The following is a 26,951-nucleotide window of genomic DNA, read 5'->3' as shown; positions in this document are numbered from 1 at the left end:
CTCACCTCCCACTACACTCCTCCCCACTGGCTCCCCTCCACCTCACTGGCCTCCTGGCTGTGCCCGGAATGCTCACCATGTTCTCTCCTTAGGGCTGTTGCACCAGCTGCTCCCTCCGCCTGGAACACACCAGGGTTAACCCCTGACTTCCTGTCTTTCCTCCATGAGGCCGACCCTGGCCCCTCCATTTAACGCTGCAATTTGTACTCCTGCCCACCCAGCACTCCCAATTTCCCTTACTCGGCTCTACTTTTTCTTTTTTCCATATTCTTATTGGCTTCCAGTATCCTAGTAACTTATTTATTTCTCTATTATGTGCATTATTTATGATCTGTCTCCCTCCATGCTAGAACACAAGCTCCATGAGGACAGGGATCATTACCAGTTTTGTTCACTGAGGTGAACAAGCATCTAGAACAGCACCTAGTTCATAATAGGTGCTCAACAAAGATTTTTTTAATCCATTATTTATTAAAATAATTAATTAAATTTATTTTTAATTAATAATTACAGAAGCTATACATGTACATTGTAAAACAACAGAAAAAATTTAAAACTTCAAATTTCCACCATCCAATAATATCTCCCAAATTACGATAAACCAGAACGGTTTTTATCTTCTTTTAAATGACTCCCTAAGGAATCCTGTCTCTTGAGGAAAAATATCATGGTAGGGATAACACCCACCTTACAAGCCTTGGTATGTGGATTAAACAAAATAATATATCCAAATACTTAACACAATGCTTGCCATAACAACAAATATAGGTAATTGTTAATTTCTTTTTTTTTGATCTTGTCTTTAACTTCCATCCTTTCCCCCAACTTCCAAAAAGTAGGTAAAACATATCTGCAGCCAAAAGAATGGTATGATATTGTTCCTACAGGGGCAGGTGGGGAATGCCTTCCACTTCTACACTCAAGACAAAGTCCCCAAATTCACAGTGCCAGTCTCTATTCACAGTACCTGTCGCTACCAGAGACAGACGGTGACTGACTATTCCATGGAATTTTATAATAGCAACAAAACAATAAACAATGATAATTACATTTTATATTACACTCTCCCATTTGCAAAGCATTTTCATATGAAATTTTCTTTTATAGATGAAAGAACTGGGGCTCAGAGGAGTTAAGTGACTTGTCCAAGTTTACTCAGCTGGTAAGTAGAAGAGCTGGGAATTAAATCTAAAATTAGATCATCAATGATACGATCTTTAACTTGATATTTAGTGAAATACACCACCCATTTCTAGAGTCCCACTCACAATAAATGAAATACTTCTTAGTATTTTCTCCATAAGCTACTTCCTTCCCCATCCTCTAAACAAATGACTCACCTATCTTGATAGCCACACGTCCCTTCCGTGTCAGATAGGTCTCCACCAAAATTTTCTTCTTGTAAAAAGGAGAGTTCACCTTCACTCGTAAGTGTGTCAGGAAACAGGGTACATTGTCAAGACAGCCTGGGAATCACTGCTTTTGTGAACTGTTGAGAGAAAACAAAACATCAAGAGCTTTATATCTTCAATCCTCTCCAGGGATGCCTTCAAAATGAATCTCTTTTCCATTCCTTGGCAGAAGTCAGTACAAAAGAGTTTTTTTGCTGAGGTTTCCAATTAGGTTTAGTAATATTAAATTTGAATTCCTTAGCCTAAATTTATTCTAGGGCCTTAAAAGCATTTATTATAAACTGTCTCCACTTTTGAAGGGACTGAAAGAATCATATCCATAAATATTGAGGCTCCCATCCTTCTTACTGACAGAATTCTCATATTTATTCTTCACGGTAGTTTAGCTAAAATTCAAGGAGCCAGAAGACACAAATTCAACCTGGCAGAGAAGCAAAGGCAGTAATCATTAGATTATTTCCACCCCTAGAGGTAGTGAAGGCACCTTTTTATTCAAATATTAATCACAGAGTTAACTAGGTTAACGGGCTCCCTGTGGGTAGGGCAAGCACAATTCCTTCTAAACATGTTGGAATGAAAACCATCATATAACGACTGTAGACTTTAACTGGAATGGAGGTGGGAATGTCCAGGAAACAACCCCAGATTGAAATATGCCCTTTGTAAAGCCCAGGAAAAGAAGACAACTTTCTGGAACAATGATACAGGAAGAAATCACTTCAAATCTCATCCCGACAATGCTGTCTGGCCTTGTGAGGAGTTCACTGCGTGGGCTTAGAGAAGGATTCCCTGTTCTCGCTGGAAGGGACCAGCTTGTATCAAACCAACTTCCCATTAAACACAACTAGAAAAGCTGATACAATTATTTTTAAAACCTGTTTGAAGGCACTAGAGTGCTACCAAGGCAGCCAGGACATGAGACGCCAAGATCTTAGGGAGAAGGGAAATAAAATTGAGGCAAGTCTTTGTACCACTTTTCCTCTCAAGGCATCTCCTGATTGTTAAGAGGCTCAGGGCACACCCACTGAGAAGCCAAGCAGAAAAGAGCTGCTTAGAGGCACATAAAGTGAGCAGACCTTCTGGCAGACTCACAAGCCTGAGGAGATCCCAAAGAGAAGAGAAGTGCAGAGAAGGCAGCTTGACATTTTGCCTCTCTAAGCATTGCTAATTGATAAACGACGTAAACCAAGCAGAAAACAGCAGCTCAGAGGCTCAGGAGTTAAACAGAGCTTTTGACAGTTTCACGATGCTCAAAGAATAAAAAGTAGAGTTCAGAGCCCACTAAAACAAGAAGGACCCCAGGTAAATATCCCATGCTTTCCGTTTCCTCCTGAAGGCTACATCCTAGGATGAAAGCCTAAAAAAATACCAGCACCCTAGCCTCAAATCATCAGATTAAGGAGGTCTGCCCTACTCTAACTGCCTATCAGAAGCAAAAGTAAGCCCTCCGGAGAAAGACACCATCATTCACAGTATCTACGATTCTTTATACATAATGTCCTGCATTCAGTCAACAATTACTTAGGCATACCAGGACATACGGTCAAGAAAGAAAGAGATAATAAAAACAGACCCAGAAGTGACCCAGATAGCCACAGGATATAGTCTTTAAAATAACTATGATTAATATGTTCAAAATGATAAAGATTGTAACAGACATTTCTCAGTAACACACACAACAAGCAAAAAAAAATGAGTAAAGATGTAAAAGATTTGAACAACACAATTAACAAACTCAAATTTAGTAATCTATATAGAATACTGCATCCAACAGCAGTGACTACATATTCTTTTAAAGTACACATGTAATACTTATAGAAATTAACCACATATAGGTCATAAAGTAAGCTTTAAAAAATTTCAACAAATGGAAACCATAGAGTACTTTTTTGAACATATTATTTTGAAATAATATAGATTCACGGGAAATTGCAAAAATAGAATCATTTTTTAAATTGAAGTAAAATTTACATTCAATAAAATACACTGCTTTCAAGTATACAATTTGATATGTTTTGGTAAAGGAATCTGTGTAACTGCCAACAAAATAAAAATATAGAACATTTCAAATCATCATTCCAGAAAGTTCCCTCATGTCTCTTTTAGTCAATCCCCACATCCCAAAAGCAGCCACTGTTCTCATTTCAATTACCATAGATTACTTTTGCCTGTTCCTGAGCTTCATATAAATGGGCTCATATGATATGTATTCTTTTGTATCTGGCTTTATTCACTCAGCATAATGTCTCTGAGATTCATCTACACTGTTGAGTGTATAAATTTGTTTACTCCTCTTTATGGCTGAGCAATACTCCATTGTATGAAAATACCACAACTTTTTAATATATTCTGTGGTGGATGGACATTAGTTGTTTCCATTTTAGGGCTATTACGACTAAAGCTGCTATAAATATTCTTGTACAAGTCTTTTTGTGAACACATATTTTAATTTCTCTTGGGTAAATACCTAGGAGTGGAACGGCTAGGTTATAGGGTTGATGAATGTTTATAAGAAACTGCCAAACATTTTCCCAAAATGGCTGTATCATTTTATACTTCCATCAGTAATACATGAGGGTTCCAGTTTACACAGCCTCATCAACATTTGGTGTTGGCAGACTTTTAGTTTGAGCCATTCCAGTGTGAGGTTTTGATTGGCATTTCCCTAGTGACTAATGACAATAGCTTTATGTATGTCTTCTTTTGTGCAGTGTCTGTTCAAGTCTTTTGTCCATTTTTTAAATTGTGGGGGTTTTATTACCGATTTATAGGAGTTCTTTATACATTCTGATACCAGCCCTTTGTCAGATATATGTATTGCATATATTTTCTCTCAGTCTGTGGTTCGCCTTTTCAATTTCTAAGTCTTCTGATGAGCAGTTTTTAATGTCGATGAACTCCAATTTATCAGTTTTTTCTTTATGTTTAGTGCTTTTGCTATCCTTTAAGAAATCTTTGCCTACTTAGAAGTCTAAAAGATATTCTTCTATTTTTTTCTAGAAGTTTTATAGTTTTAGCTTTATGATCTATCTCAAATTAATTTTTGTATGTGGCGTAAAGTAGGGGTAGGAGATTAATTTCCCCCCACTTGTTCCAGCAACATTTGTTGAAAAGACTTTCCTTACCCCATTGAATTGTCATAGCACCTCATCAAAGATTAATTGATGTATGTCACAACATGTTTTCAATTAAGCTAGAAGTCAACATAAAAATGACAACCAGAGAATCCTCAAATGTTTGAAAATTAAGCAGTACACATCTAAATAACATGGGTCAAGGAAGAAATCACAAGGGTAATTAGAAAAAATTTTTGATTTAAGTAATAATGAACTGATGCCAAATAAAAAATAGTGAAATGTAGCTAAAGTTATATTTAAAAAGGTTGGCAATCAATCATTTATACAGCCAACTCAAGGAATTAGAAAAAGAAGAGAGAAATTCAAAGAAAGAAAGAGAAAGTAAATAGTAACAATAAGAGCAGAAATAAATGAAGTAGAAAACAACCATAAGTGAGAAAATCAACAAAGGTAAAACGCTGGTTCTTCGGAAAAGAATAATAACACTGATAAACCCTTCAGCAGGCCCTCAAAAAGAGAATCAAAGCTTCTCATCTCAGCTCCATTACTTAAGACTCTTCTCCCCACAGCACTGATTTCAGTCTCCTCAGCTCCCCTACCGTTGTTCCCAAAGAATAGCACAGGGTCTCTTGCTTGTAAGAGCTTTGCTTTTACTCTTTACAGAGAAACAAATAGAAAACAACAGAAATTAACACAGGGATGTTGCACAGTTTCCAGAATCTCAAATATGAGCTCTTTGTCAGCAACACTATGAGGTTAAACAATGATGACCTAATACTTGACACGTCATCAGCCTCCAAGATGTGAAAATGTCAATAAGACTAATTGAAATACTAATGTACATCCACTATTATCAGGAGAAAACTTTATTCTAAGTGCATATTGTGCCTTAAAAGGGCAAACAACACTATAAAGCCAATTTGATTAGCAAGACATTTAAAATTAAGTCTCTAGAATGTGAATACAAATCTCTCTATATTTTTCACTGATATTAAGTCTCTGTGACACTCAATACAATTTTTGAAAATAAGTATTTTCAAGCAAAAGACAAAAAGCCACACACTATCTGTGAAATATTTGTTCTGCCACCATAAAAAATGATTTAAATAATACACAAAAATCAACTACTTGTATTAATAATTTATTGATAATTAAATAATGCACAGATAAAAATCTAGCAATCAAATTCATTCTTTAGTCAATAGTTAAAGAAAATGTTGTTAGATTTTTGAGGAAATAAATATTAAAAAATTACTCAAGAGGCAAAATTTATCATACTATTGGGTGAAAGTACAGATGTTTCTGTCTCACTAATGAAATACACAAAGAATTGCTTTTTCATGAGCCACTAAACAAAAAACTATAGCAGAGGAAATATAAGTTCTAATAATAAATGACTTCTTTAATAAAAACAATGTTTTATGGAGAACTCATACACATTGATCGGCTGGAGTGAAGAAAGGAGTCCAGGCAAAGAAAATACCAGCATGAAACGCATTCATTGCATCATTCATAGGCAAGCTATTATAGAAAAGAAGTTGAATCCAGAAGAGCACCAAGTGCTACAGAATGTCATCGGCACGGTCAGTTTAGTTGAATCATTACAAAACCTTGTTGGGGCCAGCCCCGTGATCTAGTGGTTAAGTTCCAAATGCCCCACTTTGGCAGCCCGGGGTTCAGTTCCTGGGCGTGGACCTACATCACTCATCAGTGGCCATGCTGTGGAAGCGACCCACATACAAAATAGAGGAGGATTGGCACAGATGTTAGCTCAGGGTGAATCTTCCTCAGCAAAAAAACCCCTTGTAATAAGATGGAGAGTGATCATGAAAATCTTTTATACTACATAGTGGTTCCTTGGTAATTTCACACCACTGCAGCAAGAAGAGTTGTCAAATATTAAGTTGCCTCACATTTTTTCTTTTGTCTATCACAAAGAGACAAGTCTTCTAAAATATCCTGACTGCTTCAGTGACGGCAACTGACTGTCAGCTGTATGCTTCAGAAGAGATATTTTTGGTGAAAAAAACAAGCATGTTTAATCTATTCTTTTTTTTTTTTTCAAAAATATTTTCTAAATAGCAACACTGCTAATAGCCATTTGTTATTTCCCTTTCTAATAAAGTTGATGCTTCAACAATGAATGATAAAGGAACTACTTTTCAAGGAAAGTCGTCTTATGGAAAGAATATTTTGAAAAGGGGTGTTTGGAGACGTTTCCATCAGGTGCTCTTGTCATTGCTGAAAATGATGAAAGTCATCACTTTGAGGAGTCGTCCTTGAATTCTTTCTTACTCACAATTCCCACAACTAACTCTCGGCAAGTTCTGTTCGATCTACCTTCAAAATACACCAAGAACACAATCACTTCTCGTCGTCTACAATGCTACCACACTAGCCCGGACCACTACCATCTCATTCCTAGATTATAGCAACAGCTTCCTAGTTGATCTCCCTGCATATACTCCTCCCCCAACTACTTCACCACACCACTGCCCCAGCAGCCAGAGTCACCCTATTAACACCCGAGTCAGATCAGGCCACTCATGTGCTCAAAGCCTGCCAACAGTTTCTCATATGTCTCAGAGTTAAAGCCAAATTCCCTACGATGGCCTACATGTCCCTACATGATTTGATCATTACCTCACTGGCATCGTTTCCTGTTACCCTCTTCTTTACTTAATCCACTCCAGCCCCAATGGTGCTGTGCCTGAAAGAGGCCAGGCACACTCTGCCTCAGAGCCTTTGCACTGGCTGCTCCCCTTGCCTGCAATATTTGCCCAGATATCTTCCTTTACCTCCTTCAGATCTTTATTTAAATAGCACTCTTCCACGAGGCCATCCCTGGCCTGCCAACAAAAATAGCAACTACTCCCAATTCTACTTCCTTGCTTTATTTTTCTCTTTAACGCTTATCACCATCTAACATATTTTAACTATACCTGTTTATCTATATATTGCCTATCTCCTCTCCCACTGAATGAGGGCAGGAATTTTTGTCTTGTGTGTTCACTGCTCTATCTCCAAAGTCTAGGACAATGACCAGCAATAAGACTTGAACACATGACTGCTAAAAGAAGTAGTCGTCTATAAAAACCTTCATATCTGCATACTTTAAAAACAGAGTTTTCTAAATCTTCCAAATGAATAATTTTAATGAGTTTGAAGTGTTTGTTAGAAATATTAAAATGTAATATCTTAATTATAATTTGCAAGAATAACTGAATGACATGGGAAAATAAAATTTATTAGCTGCATTGAAACAAGAATCTTGGCATAGCTGGTGGATGTGATTGAAAAACATATATTATGATTTACTAAGTGCAGCCAATGATGTTGTTCTTCTGTTTGGATCAACATCTCTTTCTGAGTTATCTTTTTTAGCTATTAAAATCAGTTATCAAAATAAAATGAACTTGGGGCCAGCCCCATGGCCTAGTGGTTGAGTTTGGTGCGCTCCGCTTCAGCGGTCCAGGGTTCAGTTCCCAGGACAGACCTACACCACTCGTCAGTGGCCATGCTGTGGTGGCAGCCCACATACAAAATAGAGGAAGACTGGCACAGATGTTAGCTCAAGGCCAATCTTCCTCAAGCAAAAAGAAGCAGATTGGCAACAGATCTTCCTCAGCAAATAATTAATTAATTAATTAAAAAAATGAACTTATAACCAGACCATCAAACATCTATATCACACAGTGTTAAACCAAAACAAAACAAAGCAAAAAATGATGACATATATTCAATTACTGTGCTCTAATGGAGCAAAAGGAATTTTTTTGTACTGCTAATAAAAAATTTAAATATTTTATCTTTGTCTCTTGAAAATTTCAATTTTGTGAATGTTTTATGATACTCAGAATACTCATGGGCCGGCCCCGTGGCTTAGCGGTTTGGATCCCGGGCGCGCACCGACGCCCTGCTTCTCTGGCCATGCTGAGGCTGGGTTCCACGTACAGCAACTAGAAGGATGTGCAGCTATAACATACAACTATCTACTGGGGCTTTGGGGGAAAAAATAAATAAATAAAATTATAAAATAAAAAAAAAAGAATATTCATATATTCAACATTTATGAACAAACACATATAGGAAGTATATCTTCATTTACAGCTTGGAAACCACTGTGCTAGAACCTTAGGAAGGAGGGAAGAGGCACATCTTGCCCTGGTTGATAGAAACAGAAAAATCATCGGATAATTACCACAGTGTAGTAAGTATCATAATACTTATGATAGAAAGTCCTCTATGACTTGGTCTCTGCCCTCCTCTGCAGTTTTGTCCCTCATGACTCCCTAAATGACTCAAACTCCACAAAATGTATGCTCCAGCAACAGCTAACATCTGATAATTTCTTAGGCGCAACTCTTGATTCTGGATCTTTTTCCTTGGATCTAGGGTTTCCAGGTAAAATACTGGATGCCCAATTAAATTTGAATTTCAGATAAATACCACAATTTTTAGTATAAATATGTCCCATGTAATATTTGAGTTTCCTGTATTTTATCTGGAAACTCTAAGCCATGGAAACCCACAAATAGAGTCCCTAACTCAGACTGAATTGGAAATGCTTCCCAAAAGAGGTAATACTGGAGATGATACTTGTCTCCCACTTCCTTTTCTTGGGGTGAATCATCTCTTAGAGGGATAAAACATTGATGGCAATTTAACATTAATAATCATGGAGGATATCTTCGGCTACTTTACTAAGATTTTAGAACAAAAGTAGAGTGAGAAATCTTAGGATAATATAGTATCATACTGTGTTTGTTAGGATTCATTTAGTTGCAAGTAACAGAAACCAAATTAAGCAAGCTTCAGAAAAAATATAGAATTTATTATAATTACACTTAGGTATTTAAACAGAACTTGGGAATAGGTGTACAGCCTGGCTACAGAAAAAAGTTTAAAACCTGGAACTACAGACCATTTCTCACAACTGCTTCTCTCTTTGTATCTACTTTTTTCTCTCTCTCTACAGGGCTTTTTTTTTTTCCTAGTACTCAGTCCATAAGGCTGAGTCCTTTATGACTTGGCAGAAGATGGTCATGCCACATCTTTTGGATCTCTTTTGTTCAACAGTACAGTCCAGATTAGGGTTAAAATCTCTTAATTCCAATTCAGAATTCCCCCAAGAAGGACTCTAATTAGGCCCCACTTGGGTCAGTACGATTTACTATAGTCTCAGAGACAGAGCTATAGTGTGCTAAAATGGGTGCCAGAGAATCACCCCTGGAGAATGGGGGTGGGGAGACTGCAATTCCCAGAGAAAAAGGAATTGAAGGTATTGAAATTTGGGCAAACACCACAAAAGGGCATCCAGTACCTACATCCATGTGTAGGCTATACAGAACTCTCACCTCCAACACCATCACCTCCACCACCACCACCTTCAACCATGACCTCAACCACTACCACCACCACCCACCCTCCGTCACCACCTCCACACGGTGCACAGGCTCCTCTTATCTCCACTGTTTTTATTAATAAGATAATCCTTTCCTGGCTTTAAGGAAGAGATAAGGCAACGAAACACTGAGGTCTTTGTCACTGGATACACCTTCCTAATGTACACTGGATGTCAGTCTGCTCAACAGGATTATCACAAAACAACAGAGAAAAGTTTCTAGAACCTTTGTTTTCAAAATCAGTAGGACATCAAGGGGCTATAAATAAATGGTTCACAGTGTTTAATGTTTTAAAATAAATTAAAATAAAAAGAAAGACAGGCATTATTATTTATCCCTTCCAGTATTTCTTCCTTTTGGTTCAGGTCTGCTACAACAAGACTAAAAAACAAACACAATACACTTCTCACCCACACTCCAAAAGCAAACCTAAAAAAGAAACAGTCAACTTGGGAAGCCGCTTTCTGGGTGGCTGAGATCAAGAAAAATCATCAACATCGATTTCCCTAAGAAAGCAGTAAAGGCAGAAGGTAGCAGCAAAAGAGCAAGAAAGGAGAAAAAGACACTCCTCAAAAAATTGTTCTTCCTCTCAACTCTTTATCCCCCTGTTAGTGGCAACTGAGAAAAAAGTTTAAAGTCATTGAGCAGAACTTTCTAGAGGACTTCCTATAATCTACCAACTGCTGAAATGAGCACGTCCTTTGTCCTAAAGAAGTCTCCTTCTCTCACAGGGCTCAAGGACCTGGGCGCTGACCGGCAATGGCCATACCTACGCTTCTCAGGCCTTTGAAGCCTAGCTCAAACCTCACGATATCATCATTTTCATTAGTCATTTGGGATGGCATTTAATACTCACTATTAACCCAACATTATTAGTGAAATATATCTCATTCTAAAGAAAGCACTTGCTTTATGCTAACTCTCATTATTTGCAGTAAATATGTTCTATAAAGTAGCCACAGATACTGAATTAGCAAATACCGAGCCACTGCTCCTGGGGGAAATACAGGGTTAGGTTTCTGAGATTCCCCGGGCACAACATTTTCGTCAAACATATATACATATACATAATCTTATTTTATGTGTGCTCCTGTTCAAAGACACCTTATTTAACATATATTGTTGATTCATGAACATTGAACTCACGACCAACAGCACTATAACTCATGCCTGAATGAAGCTTATGTAACACACGTACAACAGTCCCCCCTTATCCACGGTTTCGCTTTCTGCAGTTTCAGTTACCCAAGGTCAATGCAGCTGAAAATAATGCTATGTTATTTTCACAATGCCTACATCATTCACCTCACTTCATCTCATCACGTAGGCATTGCATCATCTTACATTATCACAGGAAGAAGGGTGAGTACAGTACAACAAGATATTTTGAGAGAGAGAAACCACATTCACATAACTTTCATTACAGTATATTGTTATAACTGCTATTTTATTATTAGTTATCATTGTTAATCTCTTACTGTACCTACTTTATATAAATTCAACTTTATCATAGGATGTATGTATAGGAAAAAAAACATAGAATACATGATGTTTGGTACCATCCATGGTTTCAGGTATCCACTGGGAGTCTTGGATCGTATCCTCCACCGATAGGGGGGACTACTGTATTTCTCCATAAAGTACGTCACAGCCTTCTTGCACTCAGGGAATACTAAACAGCTCTTTGGCACTATGCTGGGGGGTCGTTTCAAACAGCGAAATCACGAACAAAAACCCCACAAAAATGCAAAAAATGTGGCACTAAATAGAGGGAGAAAAGGACACTTGTTTATGGTATGAGATTGGGAAAAAGATGGCAGAATGTTGCCTTTTTTTTTACCTCAGCTGGGAGCATGCATGTTGGGTGACTCATTTTTTGCCGCTCTGTGCATGTCTGCAAATGACCACTAAAGTGTCACAAGTAATGATTTTAGGGTTATAAATAAATTTTAGCTAGGCAAATTAGCAAATACAGAATCTGAAAATAACGAGGATTGACTGTATATATAGTTCCAAGTCTGCAATCTGGTTTTCCTTTCTTAAATTTCTTCCCATTTAGACAAAAGAGGCCTGGTGAAGCTCCAAGTAAATTTCACAACAAGGTTTTAGCTCAACTAAACTAGCTCCATGGGAGCCTAGCTACTGTTGAGGAAGCAATTTACAACTTACCCTATGTTGAACACTTGGGTTTGGAACCCTTGCCCCATCTCTATTGATTTCCTTTCTCACATCCTTAAGGGGAACTTCACAGAATACTTGAAATGTTAGCAGTTTGTTTGTAATTCAAATATGACTATATATCTGGGTGCTTTTTTCAGATACAAGAACAAAACCAGCAACAATGAGGCCATATACATTTGGTACCACACCCTGGGGACTGAAGGGGAAAAGAAAGGAGAGGGAAGAATCATGCGATCCTTCTGTGGACCCAGAGTGTGCATATCCAGGTACAATCCTTTGAATAAATTGACAAGTGGACTTTTTCCATTTGCCATGGCCACATATAGGATATTTCACAGCCCTTGCTGTCTGTGGGGTCCTAAAAAACAAGTGCTAAGAATCAGTTGCCTGTATTTCCAGCTCTCAGTCCAGCAGTCAGGAAGACCGGGTGTCAGCACCACATCTCCAGGATTCATTTACTCCTGCAAGTCATGATGCCTGTGACCTGCCACTTGAGAACAGATTGTAACAAAGAAACCGCAGCTGAATTACTCAGAAGGTTTCTGCCCTGGAGTAGTAACTGTGTGCTGGTTCTGGCCAGGTGGAATTAGGTTTCTATCTGGGTGACTTTGGCTTTGCAGGCCGACACAACAGTCACTTTGAGCAGTGTATTCTCAGCCCATTCTCAACAGCAATTGGCAAGAGAAGCCATGACACCAGTTTTGGTGGCTCTCAGTGGACAGCAGGCCCAGAGCAGTGATACTATTTATCCTCCTTTCCCTCCTCTAAGGCCCCTGACCTGACAGCAAGATGCAGTAGGAATGATCTGGACTTCAGGCCAGGAGACCAGATTCCAGTCTTGGCTGGATATGAAATTATATTGTGATGCTTTGAAGAAAAAAAAAGGATATAAATGACCTCTTCCCTTTCTCTTCTACCTCCATGCACTAGCAGGAGGAGTACAGAAATTCCAGTCCTTCATCTCCTGCCTTCCCCTGCCTCTCACCCAACAGAACTTCTGGGAACGCGTAGGTGCAAAAGATCTACTTAAAGCAGCATGGTTGGAGCTATAGAGGAGGAAAATTTAAGCCATAAGCTCGTGGAAACATTTCACAGATGCCTTATCCGTGCGAGTCAGGCTCAGGGGTTGAAATCCACTTCTGCCTACCCTCCCATCCACCCTGATCTTATAATTTCCTACTATTCCTCTGCACAGAAAACACTTCTTAGCCAAACTACAAATTTTGGTAATCTGTAAGGTAGCTGCTACTATTAATTTTCATTTCTCTTCTCTTCACTGTTAAACTTCAGACGTAAATGGCCTATATCTTTTATCTCCATCATCTCAGCACTGTTCTCTCCTTAAAGCCTCCAGATCACTCTTTTTTTTTTTTTTATAATTTTATTTATTTTTTTCCCCCAAAGCCCCAGTAGATAGTTGTATGTCATAGTTGCACATCCTTCTAGTTGCTGTATGTGGGACGTGGCCCCAGCATGGCCGGAGAAGCGGCGCGTCGGTGCGCACCCGGGATCCGAACCGGGCTGCCAGCAGCGGAGCGCACGCACTTAACCGCTAAGCCACGGGGCCGGCCCTTCCTCCAAATCACTCTTGATCTCACCATTCTACTTGAATTGCACTTTTGAAAGTCACCAATAACCTCTGAATCCTAAATAAAAGCCTTTGCTCAATTCACATTTGTCGACACTCATCACTCTCCCATCTACAGTCCTAATATATGATGCCGCTGATTGGACACTATTGAAATGTGTCTTTCAATTGAATACTATTTGAAATGCTCTGTTTCTTTGTTTCCTTGATAACTGTGTCTTCCTCTTTGCTTTTAACTCTCTACATTCTTTTTTCCCCTCCACTGATAAATCTTTAAAGCAAAGCAAATAGCTATTCCTCATCAGCTGTAATGACAACACAGTTTTCCTAAGACTGACACCTGTCATTTTACCTTTTCATTCTCTGTCATTCTCCACACCTGGTTAGTTTTTTAAAAAATCCTATTTGTTTCTTTCCTTGAATATCTCTTTATTCGGTTCTCTGTGTCACCATCCTAATCCAGGCTCTCATCTACTCATGCCTGACTTGCTGCAATATCCTATTATTCAGTTAGTCTGCCTCTGCTGTGCCCTAAACATTACTGCCAGATTAATTCAAGAAATTCTGTTTGCATTAAGTTACTCCTTTTCTATAAAATATGCAATGACTCCCCATTATTCACAGAATAAATTTCCGAGTCTGGCATTCAAGGTCCCCTCCTCCTAAAACCTGGCCCCATTTAACCTATACAAGCTTTTCCTATTACCTAACACCTACCACGCCCGCCCCCATCACAAATTGTCTACTTGGGACAAATCAGTGCCCTTGTATCCCACAAATATCCAGAATGAGTCTTAACTCGAAGTCTTCCTTACTTTCAATAAGCAGCACTGAAAAATCCTTGGTTTTTCCTGAACCTTCCACGTAACAGCCCCACAACCAAAGTGATTGATGATTACCACTCCCAACAGAGCAACAGCACATGCATAATCCCCACAAAGAGCCTACACTCTTCAGAGCCAACTGGATTCTACCAGAAACTATTACTCTACTCAAATCAGAAAGCATGTGACAGGCAGGGAGTGGCAAGCCGAGACATGAAGGGTCCTCTGTGTCTGCAATGTTGGCATCAGGAGATTATTCCATTACGGACGGTGGAGGAGGAGCAGCAGGGAAAAAGGAGGGTTTTCTGTTCTGCTGCTCAGTGAAAGTACAAATAGAACCTGAGCATCATAGACTGAACTCACTCAATTCTCCGCAGTAAAGTAGCTCACCAGACAAATATTTCTGCTGGTTGTTTGAATTACAGATGAGTAAACTAATCTGTTTCTTTATTTTCAATTTCTCAAAGGTAACTGTTTACAAGCACATCTTAGGAAATAAACTGCATTTCCCCGATGCTTGGCTGGAGAATAAATGGCTATTAATTTCCTATATTCTTAAAGGAAAACCTAGAGTTCTGGCATGAAAGGACAGGTCTGGTATGGGGTCATGAACCTGTTCACCTGTTCACCAGGTATGGAAGGTAGAGCTTTGAGACAGATGGCCAACAATCCTTTCCTTTTGAGAGTACTAGTACTTAAGCTGATGCTAAGCAACCATGGTTCTTGATCAATAAATAAATAAATAAACCATGGTTCTTGATCAATAAATAAATAAATAAATAAATAAATAAAATTTATTTATACTTTTAGACATGATTCTAAGACAATCCTGAAATATGTAACCTTCTTGAAGGTTCTCTTGAATTTCCATTCTCCTATTTTCATTTTCCCATCTCTTTTCCACCTCATTTTATCTTGTAAAGTACTTTTTTACTCAACTCAGGTCTGGTCTCCTTTGCTGGGATTTGAGAATGCAGTAGAGAGTCTTCCTTGGTTTAGCTACCAACTAACAACTTACTCCCCATCTGTTCCTTGTCTCTCCAGCAATGGGAACAGACTTCCTCTAATCCATCCACACTGCAGCCCTCGATGAATCTTACCAGTTTCAGTAACGCCTTCATTGTGAGTCCCATCACAGGCAGTCTTTAACCTAAAAAAATGTGATTTATTTTATGTGCTAGTTTGTGAAGTCAGTTGTTGAAATACTGATAGTCTTTTCGTATAGAAATTATGTGATAAATGGTCATTAGTTCTCAGGCTAGCTCTCATGCCTAATTATCCATACGACTGCAGTAGTATACGGGTGTGAGATCTGAAGTCTTCCTGTGTTCCTGAATCCCCTTGATCTTTAAAGGAAGGCTGAGAAGGGATGGTTCCAGTTTCTTCTGTCTTTCCAGGGATCCTTTGTACATATAACCGTGTATGTATATGTCCTCAATCCTTGCTTTCCTTCTTTTTCTTAACTTAAAAATTAGATACATCACACACTGTCCTACACATTTCTTTTTTCCCTTAACAAGATATCTTGGAGATCACTGCATATCAGTACAAGGTAGACTGGCCATGTTCTTTTTAATTGCTCTATAGACATAACACGGCTTTTTTTTTTTTTTTTTTTGGTGAGGAAGATTTGCCCTGAGCTAACATCCGTTGGCAATCTTCCTCGTTTTTTTGTTTTTTTTCCTTGAGGAAGATTAGCCCTGAGCTGACATCTGTGCCAATATTCCTCCATTTTATATGTGGGACGGCACCACAGCACAGCTCATGAGTGGAGCAGGTCTATGCCCAGGATCCAAACCCGTGAACCCAGGCTGCCAAAGCGGAGCGGGCGGAACTTGAACCACTTGGCCACCTGGGCCATCCTCTAACATGGCTTACTTTTTTAAAAAATTAAAATATTTTATACATTTATTAATAATTTGATAAACTGTGTATTAATGGAAATTTAAAATTTTATTTTTTCATTGTAAAAGCAGTAAATAACAACCACCACAAAAGAAAAATCAAAAAGTGAAAAAAATTATCCACAATCCCACTAAAACTATGTTGGTGTCATTCTTTCAAGATATTCTTAAAGTCTGGTGGATGGCCCACTCACACCAGAATCACCTTGGATGCTTGTTGAATAGGCAGATTCCAGGGCACTGTCCCACACTTATTAAATCAGAATTTCTGAGTATGGGGGCTTAGCATTGCAAGATTTACAGCTGAAATTTGAAAACTGTGACTTGAAGGCCCTTTTCTCTGCCTTAAAAAAACAACAGTTTTAATTGCAGTTTACATTCAATATTGTATTCCCACTTTTTTCATTTTTAACAGCTAATATTCTACAATAAGAATTTTTCCATTTTATTAAGTTGTCTTTGCTATCATCATTTTAATTGCTTGCATAATACTCCATTGAATGAATGTTTCTCTCGTTTTTTTTTTTTTTGCTAAGGAAGATTCGCCCTGAGCTAACATCCATTGTCGATCTTCCTCTTTTTTTTGCTTGAGGAAGATTAGCCCTGAGCTAACATCTCCGCCAATCTTCCTCCATTTTGAATGTGGGTTGCCACCACAGCATGGCTAACTAGTGGTGTAGGTCCGCACCTGGGATCTCAATCTGCGAACCAGGGCCACCAAAGTGGAGTGCGCTGAAATTAACCAGTGTACCACGGGGCTGGCCCCTGAATGTTTCTTAATTTACTTATCTGTTGATCTGTTGTTGGACATTTAGGATCATTCAAATTTTACCCTCCCAATTCTTGCTCTTTCAAATTGTTCTTTGAAACAAGTAAGTAGTTAAGAGCTAAGGCTAATACTTACAGCCAAATGATTCACTTAGAGCCCTGCTAATACAACTTTACTTTCATTTAAGACAAGTTTACTGAAGCTTGCCATGACCAAGGTACACTGGGGGACAACAAAGATGAGGAATTCAAGATCCTACCTGTCAAGGAGCTTAAAATCTTGTAGACAGTTTACAGTCTAGATACAATCAGCCAAAGTTCCTTTTAATTTGTTGGTCTTGGTAGGGGCTTGAGTTTTAATGCCTCCTAGGCAGCTACTCTTATATTCTCTATTTAAGATAAAGAAACTGAGGCTTAGAGTAATCAAGCAGCTTGCTCAGCATCACACAGTAAGCGGAAGACTTGAGATTTAAACCTAGACGGTATGACTCTAAGGCAGGGATTGCCAAACTTTTTCTGTAAAGAACCAGATAGTACATATTTTAGGCTTTGTGGCCAGATGGTCCCTAACGCACCCATAGACAATACTTTAGCGAATGGGTGTGGCTGACTTCCAACAGAGCTTTACTTGCTAAAACAGGCTCCTGCTCTAGGGCATGTTCTCTTTACTCTCATGCTATTACGCTGCCTCATTCAACCAGTTGAGGCAGCTTCTTCTCTGCACTAGGTAAATGCAGGGCTGCAAAATGAATAACATGAGTCTTTGCCCTCAAGATGCTCCACCATGAGAAAAAGATCATGTAACTCTGAGTAAAACATTTAACCTCTGTCGGTGACTCAATTTTAAAGCTATAAATATTAATATTATTTTTCCTCGTACAGGAAGGATGTTGTGAAGATTAATGAGAGACAGCTTATGTATTCTGATTTACTGAGCTGAATGTCTTTTATTAATGTTAAATTGATGCTCGCTCTTTAGCAGTTCCAAAGGAGATGAGTAAATAAACCAATCTATCCTTTGCTCACATAGGAGTCCCCTTATGTTAGTAAACTAGCAATTTTTATGTAGTTTGATAGCTACACTTTATTTTTATGAAGCATTTCTAAAATGTATGCTACATTAAATTTTCTATTGGGATCAAATAGCTTTTAAAATTTTCTTTCGTAACATAACGGGAAAGAAAAAAAATCGGTATAATTCAGAAACACTGCAATAGGTACTCAGCAAGTTACAAATCCACCATATCTTCCTGTTATTTAGATTTTCTGGGTTATATAAGTTCTTTGCGTGTATCTCATGGGCATTCTGACACTCCTGGAGCTTCTGTAAAAATAGGTAAGAATCAGACATTTACTTTTAGGGGGTAAAGAGGATAATTTTTAAATTGCTCAAAAAATTATATACTCAGAAATAAGAAGGCATGAACTACTTATAATACATGCAGTAACGTGGATGAATCTCAAAAGCATTATGCCGAGTGAAAGAAGCTGCACACAAAAGGCTGGAGACTGTATGATTCCACTTATACGACATGTGGGAAAGGGCAAAACTATAGGGACATATTTCAGCTCGGTGGTTGCTAGAGGTTGGGGACAGGAGGAGGGGACTGATGGTAAGGGGTATGGGACTTTTTGGTGTGATGGAAGGTTCTATACCTTGATTTTGATATGGTCACATGACTGTACATATGTCCAAACTGGACCTCAAAAAGGGTGAAGTTTACTGTACGTAAATTAGACCTCAATAAACTCGTCCAAAACTGTTGTGGAGAGTTCCTCGGGCAAAGATAAATGGAGAAGAGGCCTAAAAGGTTTCAATAAACTGCTCTTCAGGTTAAATTCTGAACCTGAAGCTCATATTGTGATTTGGGTCAGATGCACTTCATTTGTTTATTCCCAAGGACAGACCCAGAGAGGACCTCGGGGCGAGGCTGATCTCTGAAAGCAAGTGGAAGGAAAGAGAAACAGCTTAGGCAGCTGGAACGTCCTGACCCAGATGGCATTTCTGGCCATTCTTTACAGACTCCTGAGAAGCTCTTGTTTCACGATGTTAAGGAAGTTGAGGTAAATTATATCATTTTCTGCTATATTCAGTCTGACCCACATCTTTACCTCAAACTATCCGGGAAGGTGAAAAGTGCACACACTGTAGCGGTCCTATTACTGCTTTCAGTCATGTTTTAGGGCTAGTCATTTAAAGAATGTCCGCCGAGAATCTACTATCTGCTGGGCACTGATATAGCAGCAACAAGACGGAAACTCCTGCTCTCCAGGAGCTTACACCCCGAAGGACGGCCGACAGCTCACGTTCACTGAGTGCTTACTGTGTGCCAGGTGCCACGTGGACTGACCCATCTAATTCACACAACTACCAAGGGCAAAAGTTGTAATTACCATCCCCATTTAAAGGTGAGGAAACCAAAGCCCTGGGAGTCAAGTAACTTGTCCAAGGACACACAGCTAGTAAGTAGCAGAACCAGAGTTTAAACCCAGGCAGACGCACTCCTCAGGCCCTGCTCTTAACTACGCTGCCTCTCTGAGCAGCACACAGGTTAGTAGAAAGGCTGTCCTCAGAGGGTCCCAGAATATCAATACTAGATGCCTAGAAAATACCTGTAAGATTAAATAAAGCTATCCTACTTATGTTACCTCATGAGATAAAAGGTCAAATAACATTAACAGACAATTTTAAAAAAAAGAAATACTAATTAACATACATACAGAAAAATGTTTACCTTACAAAGAAATAAAACAAAATGAGATTTAATATTTTACTCATTAAATTAGCAAGCAAAGAGTTCAAATGGAGACAGCAAAGACCAATGCATTGCTAATGGAAATGTAAATTAATACAGTTTGGAAGGCAGTTTGCATTCTGAGCCATAAACATTTATTCCTCTTAACCTAGTTTTCCCATTTATATTCTTTATCTTTAGGAAATAATCCAAAATATGGAAAAAGTTACCTGCAGCGAAGATATGTGTTGCAGTGAGTGGTATTTATAAATTTATGATGATATTTATTATTTATATAATTTAGTATTTATGTAATTAAAAAATTCAAGCTTAAAAATAAAAATCAAAATAATACCTAACACCTCTGATGCAAAATTGTGGTTTTCCACAAAGTAGGTATTTGTAGTCACATCTGCACTGGTTAGGCTGTGGATAATATCAGCTAAAAGATGCATAAGTAGAAGTGTGCCAAAACACAAAATAGGTATCAAGGGTTTAAAAAAGGAAGAGGGGCCGCCCCGTGGCTTAGCGGTTAAGTGCGTGCGCTCCGCTACTGGTGGCCCAGGTTTGGATCCCGGGCGCTCACCGACACATCGCTTGTCCGGCCATGCTGAGGCCGCATCCCACATACAGCAACGAGCAGAATGTGCAACTATGACATACAACTATCTACGGGGGCTTTGGGGAGAAAAAAAAAGGAGGAGGATTGGCAATAGATGTTAGCTCAGGGCTGATCTTCCTCACAAAAAAAAAAATGAAAGAGATTTCATTTGCCACAAATGTGAAGGGTCCAGTGGGCACATGTAACAAAATCACTCTCAGGCCCCAAATTACATCAATCTGTGTGGCTCTTTCTTTTTTCTCATCCTCAAATGCCCGAAGAAAACAGAGTTTTTCCTTTCCACAGTCCCTCCTAATATTGCACATTGCCTAAACATGCAAATTTATGCAAAAACAAAATGCTATTTTAGTCCTTCCTGATAGAATCACTCTCATTAAAGGATCTTCGTATAAAAACAAACATCTCATGCTGAGTTATCCCTACAAATCCAAAGACTGAGAACTACTTATTACAATTACCAGGAATAATGAAGGTTTTTCAGCTCATTCTTTACTTTACAGACATTAATAGGTTTTTTTTTAAAACTACAGATCTTATTTAGGATGAGGAATATCTCTGTAGTTTTCTTACTATATCCAGAACCCCCATATAAAGCCTTTGTCTGGAGTCCTTTATCTTCCTCTACATCCTCCTCCTGCACTAGTGCACATCATCAGGATAAAAGGTAATGAGGAAATATGCACAGGTATTCTGGTCTCTTGGATGAAATACAGGCCGTTCAAATGGCAGGAGCACAAGGGCAAAGAGTCCTGAGAGTGAGGCTGGCCAGCCAGTGAAAGGCGAGCAGACTAAAGCTCACCAGGTGACAGGTGTGTGTATGCACATCAACTCATCTCATTTTTATAATGCCTGGGAGAGGTAGGCATAAGTGCCTCATTTTATTGATGAAGAAATTGAGGCTCCCAAGGCTTAAGCAGCTTGCCCCAAAAATCACACAGCTGACAAGGGGCAAAAGCAGAATTCACAAAACCTGCAGTCAGTGCACAGTCTCTTTTTATTTGGTGTCCTTAATGATCTGTCACGCAGCCCCTGTCTTCTGTAGAAGGGGCATATATCTTCTGTAGGATCTGTTCATATTAATATGAACTTTATAAGTAGCTTGTTTTACAAAGCAGCTAGGAAAATAGTATGAAACCTTTCCCAACTCAAAATATGCGATGGCTAAAATATCAAAACATGGGAGTGACTTAGCTATGAGTTTTGTGGTATGGCTGCTTTTGCTAGATTTTCTATAATAAATATGCATTAATTTTTATACAAAGGAAAATTCCAATAAAAGTTATTTTTAATATTTTAATGTTTTTAAAGTCCAGGATAAGAGCCCAGGTACTATGTAGCACTGTGCCCAGCGGGTGGAGAAGAGGCTACAGGGTTAGTTAGCATTGGTGATGACAGCATTCGGACAGTGCAACTACGTTTAGAAAGATTTTGAATAGCTTTACTAAAGCTATTTTGGGAGACTCTCTCCCAAAACACAGGAGAAAATGTACTAGAGATAAGGCAGTAAGTGCTAGAATTCTTTTCTCCTCTGTGAATACTAATGATAACTTTCTCTTCCTTTTCGAGGTAAGTTCATAGCAGGACTTTCAGCGTGATTCTTCCCCAGATGGGTGAGCTCTCAGAACACTCTAAAGAACTAACTGCTATCACCTAAGACACAACAGGCAACAACTTCTGCACAGGGGAGGTGGGAGGTCTTCCACGGAGAAAATGACTCTGGGCTGGATACGAAGAAAGAGTCCGATTTTTGCCAGATGAGGAAGCAAGAACAGAGAAGAGAAAAGAGCATTCAAATGTTCTGGGGTGCAAGAGTGCAAATTTGTGTTTCTCTGGAATTCACAAAACAATACTGAAAAAGAAGTTGTGTTGTAAGATCTGTCCTGAAATAGTTCCCTATCTTTCATCGATACGCAAAATTAGAATTCAGCCAGAATCCATAAAGAGCTGATTGATGGCAGTGCCAGCTCAGCGACATCACCCTGATGGATGTGGCAGCTTCCCATCACCTTGTGATGTACATTCTTCTCTCTCCCTGTTGACATATCATTGCACAGGTGACAGCCAGCCATAAAGATAAGGCATTATTTTCCCCTAAAACAAACATCAAGTAGACAAGTTGTGGGTCTTATGCAGAGATTTATAATCTTCTACAAAATACTAATAAAATAGTTGCCCTTTTAGCAGAAATGATTACGATGCCTCAAAAATGTCCTTGTTTGAGAGTTACAGGCAGAGCACAAACAAGGTCTATCTTTACCCAAGAAGCCAAGAACTTATGAATGATCTTTGTTCTTTCCTTCAGAGGAGTTATAAAAAACATTAATTTATTTATAGTATTTTCTCTCAGGGCTAAGAGACTTTCAGGCAAAAGCGCTCTTTTAGCAAACTGAAAGAACACAAAAATAGGCCGTTCATTTTCAGAAAGCTACACCTACATGATCCAAACAGTTTAAAGAACCTATTTATACTGTAGGAAGCACAGAGATAACCCAGAGAAACAGCATTTGGTATTTTTACTTGATCTGTGGAAAAGAGCTTCTTCCTACTATGTGTCAGCAGCCAAATTTAGAGGCCTTGTATGAGAAGTTGTTTTAGGACTGTAAGAATTCATGTATTATTTGTATTACCATGTATTTATAATTTTCCTCATCCCATAGGGATTTGGGGTGGCTTTCAGCAAGTACATGTGTAACCAGATAACAGTAAAATATTTATAGAAAGTTTAAAGTCCAGACAGGGAACAACACAAGTGAGAGAGTAGAAATTCAAGACCACTGAAATGAAAGACACAAATACGCATGCCATAATTAAACTTCAAGTTTGACTTTGGGGCTCCAGGCAGTCAAAATGAAAAGACAGGCATGGTTAGTCACATCATTCTCATTAACAGAAAGGAGGAGGCATGTAACACCTCAGGAAAGCAAGGTTTTCCAAAGCCCCCACTTTTTTTTTTTTGTGAGGAAGATCAGCCCTGAGCTAACATCCATGCTAATCCTCCTCTTTTTGCTGAGGAAGACTGGCTCTGAGCTAACAACTATTGCCAATCCTCCTCCTTTTTTTTTTCCCCAAAGCCCCAGTAGGTAGTTGTATGTCATAGTTGCACATCCTTCTAGTTGCTGTACATGGGACATGGCCTCAGCATGGCCGGAGAAGCGGTGCATCAGTGCACGCCCGGGATCCGAACCTGGGCCGCCAGTAGCGGAGTGCACGCACTTAACCGCTAAGCCACGGGGCCGGCCCCCAAAGCCCCAAATTTTAAAGGGAAATTCTCAAATGGATCGTTCTTTGGAGGGCACTAAATTCAGACAGTAGACACTGCCCTCAAAACTTCTGTAATAAATGCAGTAACTGATTTCATATTTTTTTTCTTGTATCATCCTTTGATTTAAAAAAAAAAAACACAGGACAAAACATTAAAATCCAACTCCATGAAGGAGATTCTTTGAGTGACTAAGGTGATTTTGCTCAGCAGTGTTATTTGCTAGCAAACACTGATAGGACTCAGGAGTTCAAAAAAAGAGTAGACAGATGACATTTTTTCCAGTCAATCTTTCAGAGAATGGACACTCATTCATGTGTTCATTCATTTCTTGAGCTTCTCCTAGATGCCAGGAATCAAGTTACGTGCTGTGGATTCAAAGCCATAGCAAGACATAGTCCCAATTATTGAAGAACTCATGGTTTGATAAACTCTGATTTTCAAAGATATTTTTTTGTCAGGGACCTTATCTCCACAAGTTTTTAACTGTAGCTCTTTACAGCAATTTGGAAAGAATGATACAAAGAACAGTATTTACCCTGGTTCACTAGAAGCATTTATTAAATGATTTTACATTGTCTTTTTAATTTTTTTTCCTTCACAAGACTTATCATATTCACTGATTATTTAACAAATATTTATTGAGTGCCTATTATCTCCAGGTGCTGTTTTTGACACTGAGTTATAGCCATGAAAAACACAAAAATCCCTGTCCTTATGGAGAGTATACATTCTAGTGGGTAATAAATATGTACCAGGCAGAGTTCTAAGCTAATTACATATATTCATTCATTTAATCCTCACGATTAGCCAAGGGATAAGGTACTGTTACTATTTCCATTTTATAGGTTAGAAAACTGAGGCAAGGTAAGGTTAAATACCAAAGTGACACAGCTAGTAAGTGGTAGAGCAGGGATTTAGTCTGGCCCCTGAGTCCATGCCCCTAAGCACTGCAGGGACTGTCCCTCACAGCAGGTGCTCAGGAAACACCTGTTGAGTGAATGCACAGAAGAGGGAGGAGAGAAAGGTCAGAAAAGAAGTCAGGAAGAATGTTACTAAGATTAATCAAATCCTTACATTTTTGCAGAAAACCTTAACAGTCACAAAGTACTTTCAAATGAAACATGATTGAAGCTTCATTACCACTTTGTGAGGTATGTATTCTGATCTTCTTTATTCAGAGGAGACAAAGCCTGCCCCCGGGTCACATGGCTGGCAAGTGGTGAAATCCTGTGCTCTTTCTAACTAACCTCAGAGGCAGGAGTGGCAAACTCAGCTTGAGGTGCCAAGTCAAGTCTCCCAGAGGAAGAGGCATTGAGCTGCACCTTTAAGTGAACGAGTAGGATTTTAAAGTCACGTTTCCAGAAGATTAAGGAAGTCAAGAAAACCAAAGTGCCAGGCAAACAGTAATAACTCAATAAATATCTGAAGCAAAATATATTTATTTCCATTGGTTCACAAATCAGAATGCTGATATGAAAGGCAAATCTGAATGAAGAGAAATTCTCTGGTCCTTAGAGATCAATGGAGTGGTCCATCCACTTATCACAGTTAGTATCCCCTTAAATTTTTACTCCCAGAAGGGTAACTACTCACACAGTTCAATACTAATCACTATGCAGCACGGCTTTTCTCAAAAAGTACACACAAAAATGTTTCAACCAACAACTTGTGCTCCTTCCTGCATTTCCTAGAGTGAGGGCTCAGGGGCTAGATAACCTAGGTTTGAAGCCTGGCTCTGCTATTTACTAGCTGTGTGAACTTAGGCCTCAGTTTCCTCATCTGTAAAATGGGAGTAATTAATAATACATATCTGATAGGATAACTGGGGGGATTCAATGAGTTAATAATTGTACAGTGCTTAAAACAGTAGCTGGCAAATAGCATTCAGTAAATATTTGCCAATGCAGTATATTATACTACTGTTTCCAAATCCTCAGTCCCCTTCCTGGTTCCTCAGGTATCCCCAGCATATATCCCCCGGTATCTCCACTGGTTCCATGTGGTTTGCAGGATCTTGTGAGAGGATTATTTATTCCCAACCCATTGACAATGGGTTTGGCCATGTGACTAGCCTTGGCCATTAGCACATGAGTAGACATGACATACACAATGTCTGAGCAGAAGTTTTCATAGCCAATGGATGTTTCCACTGGCTCTCCTTTCTCTCTGCCAAGAGCACACCATTTCCCAAATAGGAGCTGCTTCTTTAGCCTGGATTATGCAATAAAAAGACACAGGGAGCAGGGGTAGATCCAATGCCGATCTGCCAGAGACACGTAACGTAGGCAAGAAATAAACTTTTGTTCTTGCAAGCCACTGAAATTTGGGGGCTATCTGTTACCATAGAACAGCTGACTAAAACAGCTATAATTAATATTATCGGATTAAATTTCAATTCTAACTAAAAAAAATAAGTTTTGAAAAACTTTTAAAAGTCAATATGCAAAAATCCCATAGCTTCACAACAGATCTGAACTAGTCTGTTACAAATATCTCTTAGAAAAGTGAGTAACTGGGTTCCTATTCTTTACTGCTGCTTCTTTTTTCCTTTACCTAGTAACCATGTCCCCTGACAAAACCTTATAGATAATGACAAGCATCTCTGCTGAGCTCAGTTTTCCATGCTACATATACATATACATCCTCCTTGGGAGCTATGATTTACAAAATCGAAATCGGGAGACTGGCTTTCAAAGGACTCTCTTATAACCTCAGCAGCCTTCTAAAACAAGCTAGTTTTTATTTTGAAGATAAGAGAATTCACTGATGCAGATTTCATCATGGTTTATTAGTAGATTCTTATCAATTCTATTTTCTTATCTTAGCCTTTTGTATTTTTTTAGAAAAATTAGCTTCTAAAATTCATTTTATTCTCTTACATCGACAACAGCATTTAATCTTCCCCATACCTCAAAAAAAGTTCACTTCCTCTTTTAGGCAATTGCACTGTGTTCACTTCTGGTGACATTAAGTACTGAACCACTATTACTCTCCTCTAACACCCTGTTAGCATTTGGGCACAAGCTGTTATTCTCATGAGCTTGGAGTATAATGGGGAAAATAAGACATTCAGCAAGTAAATAACCAAATGCCTTCAAATCATGTTAAGTATTATGAAGAAAAGAGAGTATTTTAACAGAGAATAATGAGATAGGGGGTGAAATGAACTTAAT

The 26,951-nt window shown here is 38.8% G+C and overlaps 1 protein-coding gene across 1 annotated transcript in view; it reads right to left on the bottom strand.

The window, feature by feature from the left end:
- CRACD (capping protein inhibiting regulator of actin dynamics) overlaps positions 1-26,951 on the bottom strand; it is a 244,827-nt gene that overhangs the window by 128,971 nt on the left and 88,905 nt on the right. Inside the window, exon 2 of the mRNA XM_058547123.1 lies at positions 1,341-1,489. The gene's annotated coding sequence lies outside the window, so the exon portion shown is untranslated. The remainder of the gene's footprint in view (positions 1-1,340; positions 1,490-26,951) is intronic.

The sequence above is a fragment of the Diceros bicornis genome, chromosome 8, assembly GCF_020826845.1.
Source record: "Diceros bicornis minor isolate mBicDic1 chromosome 8, mDicBic1.mat.cur, whole genome shotgun sequence".
Classification (NCBI taxonomy): Eukaryota; Metazoa; Chordata; class Mammalia; order Perissodactyla; family Rhinocerotidae; genus Diceros; species Diceros bicornis.
Note: the sequence above shows the minus strand (reverse complement) of the source record. Positions and strands in the feature narration are given on the sequence as shown.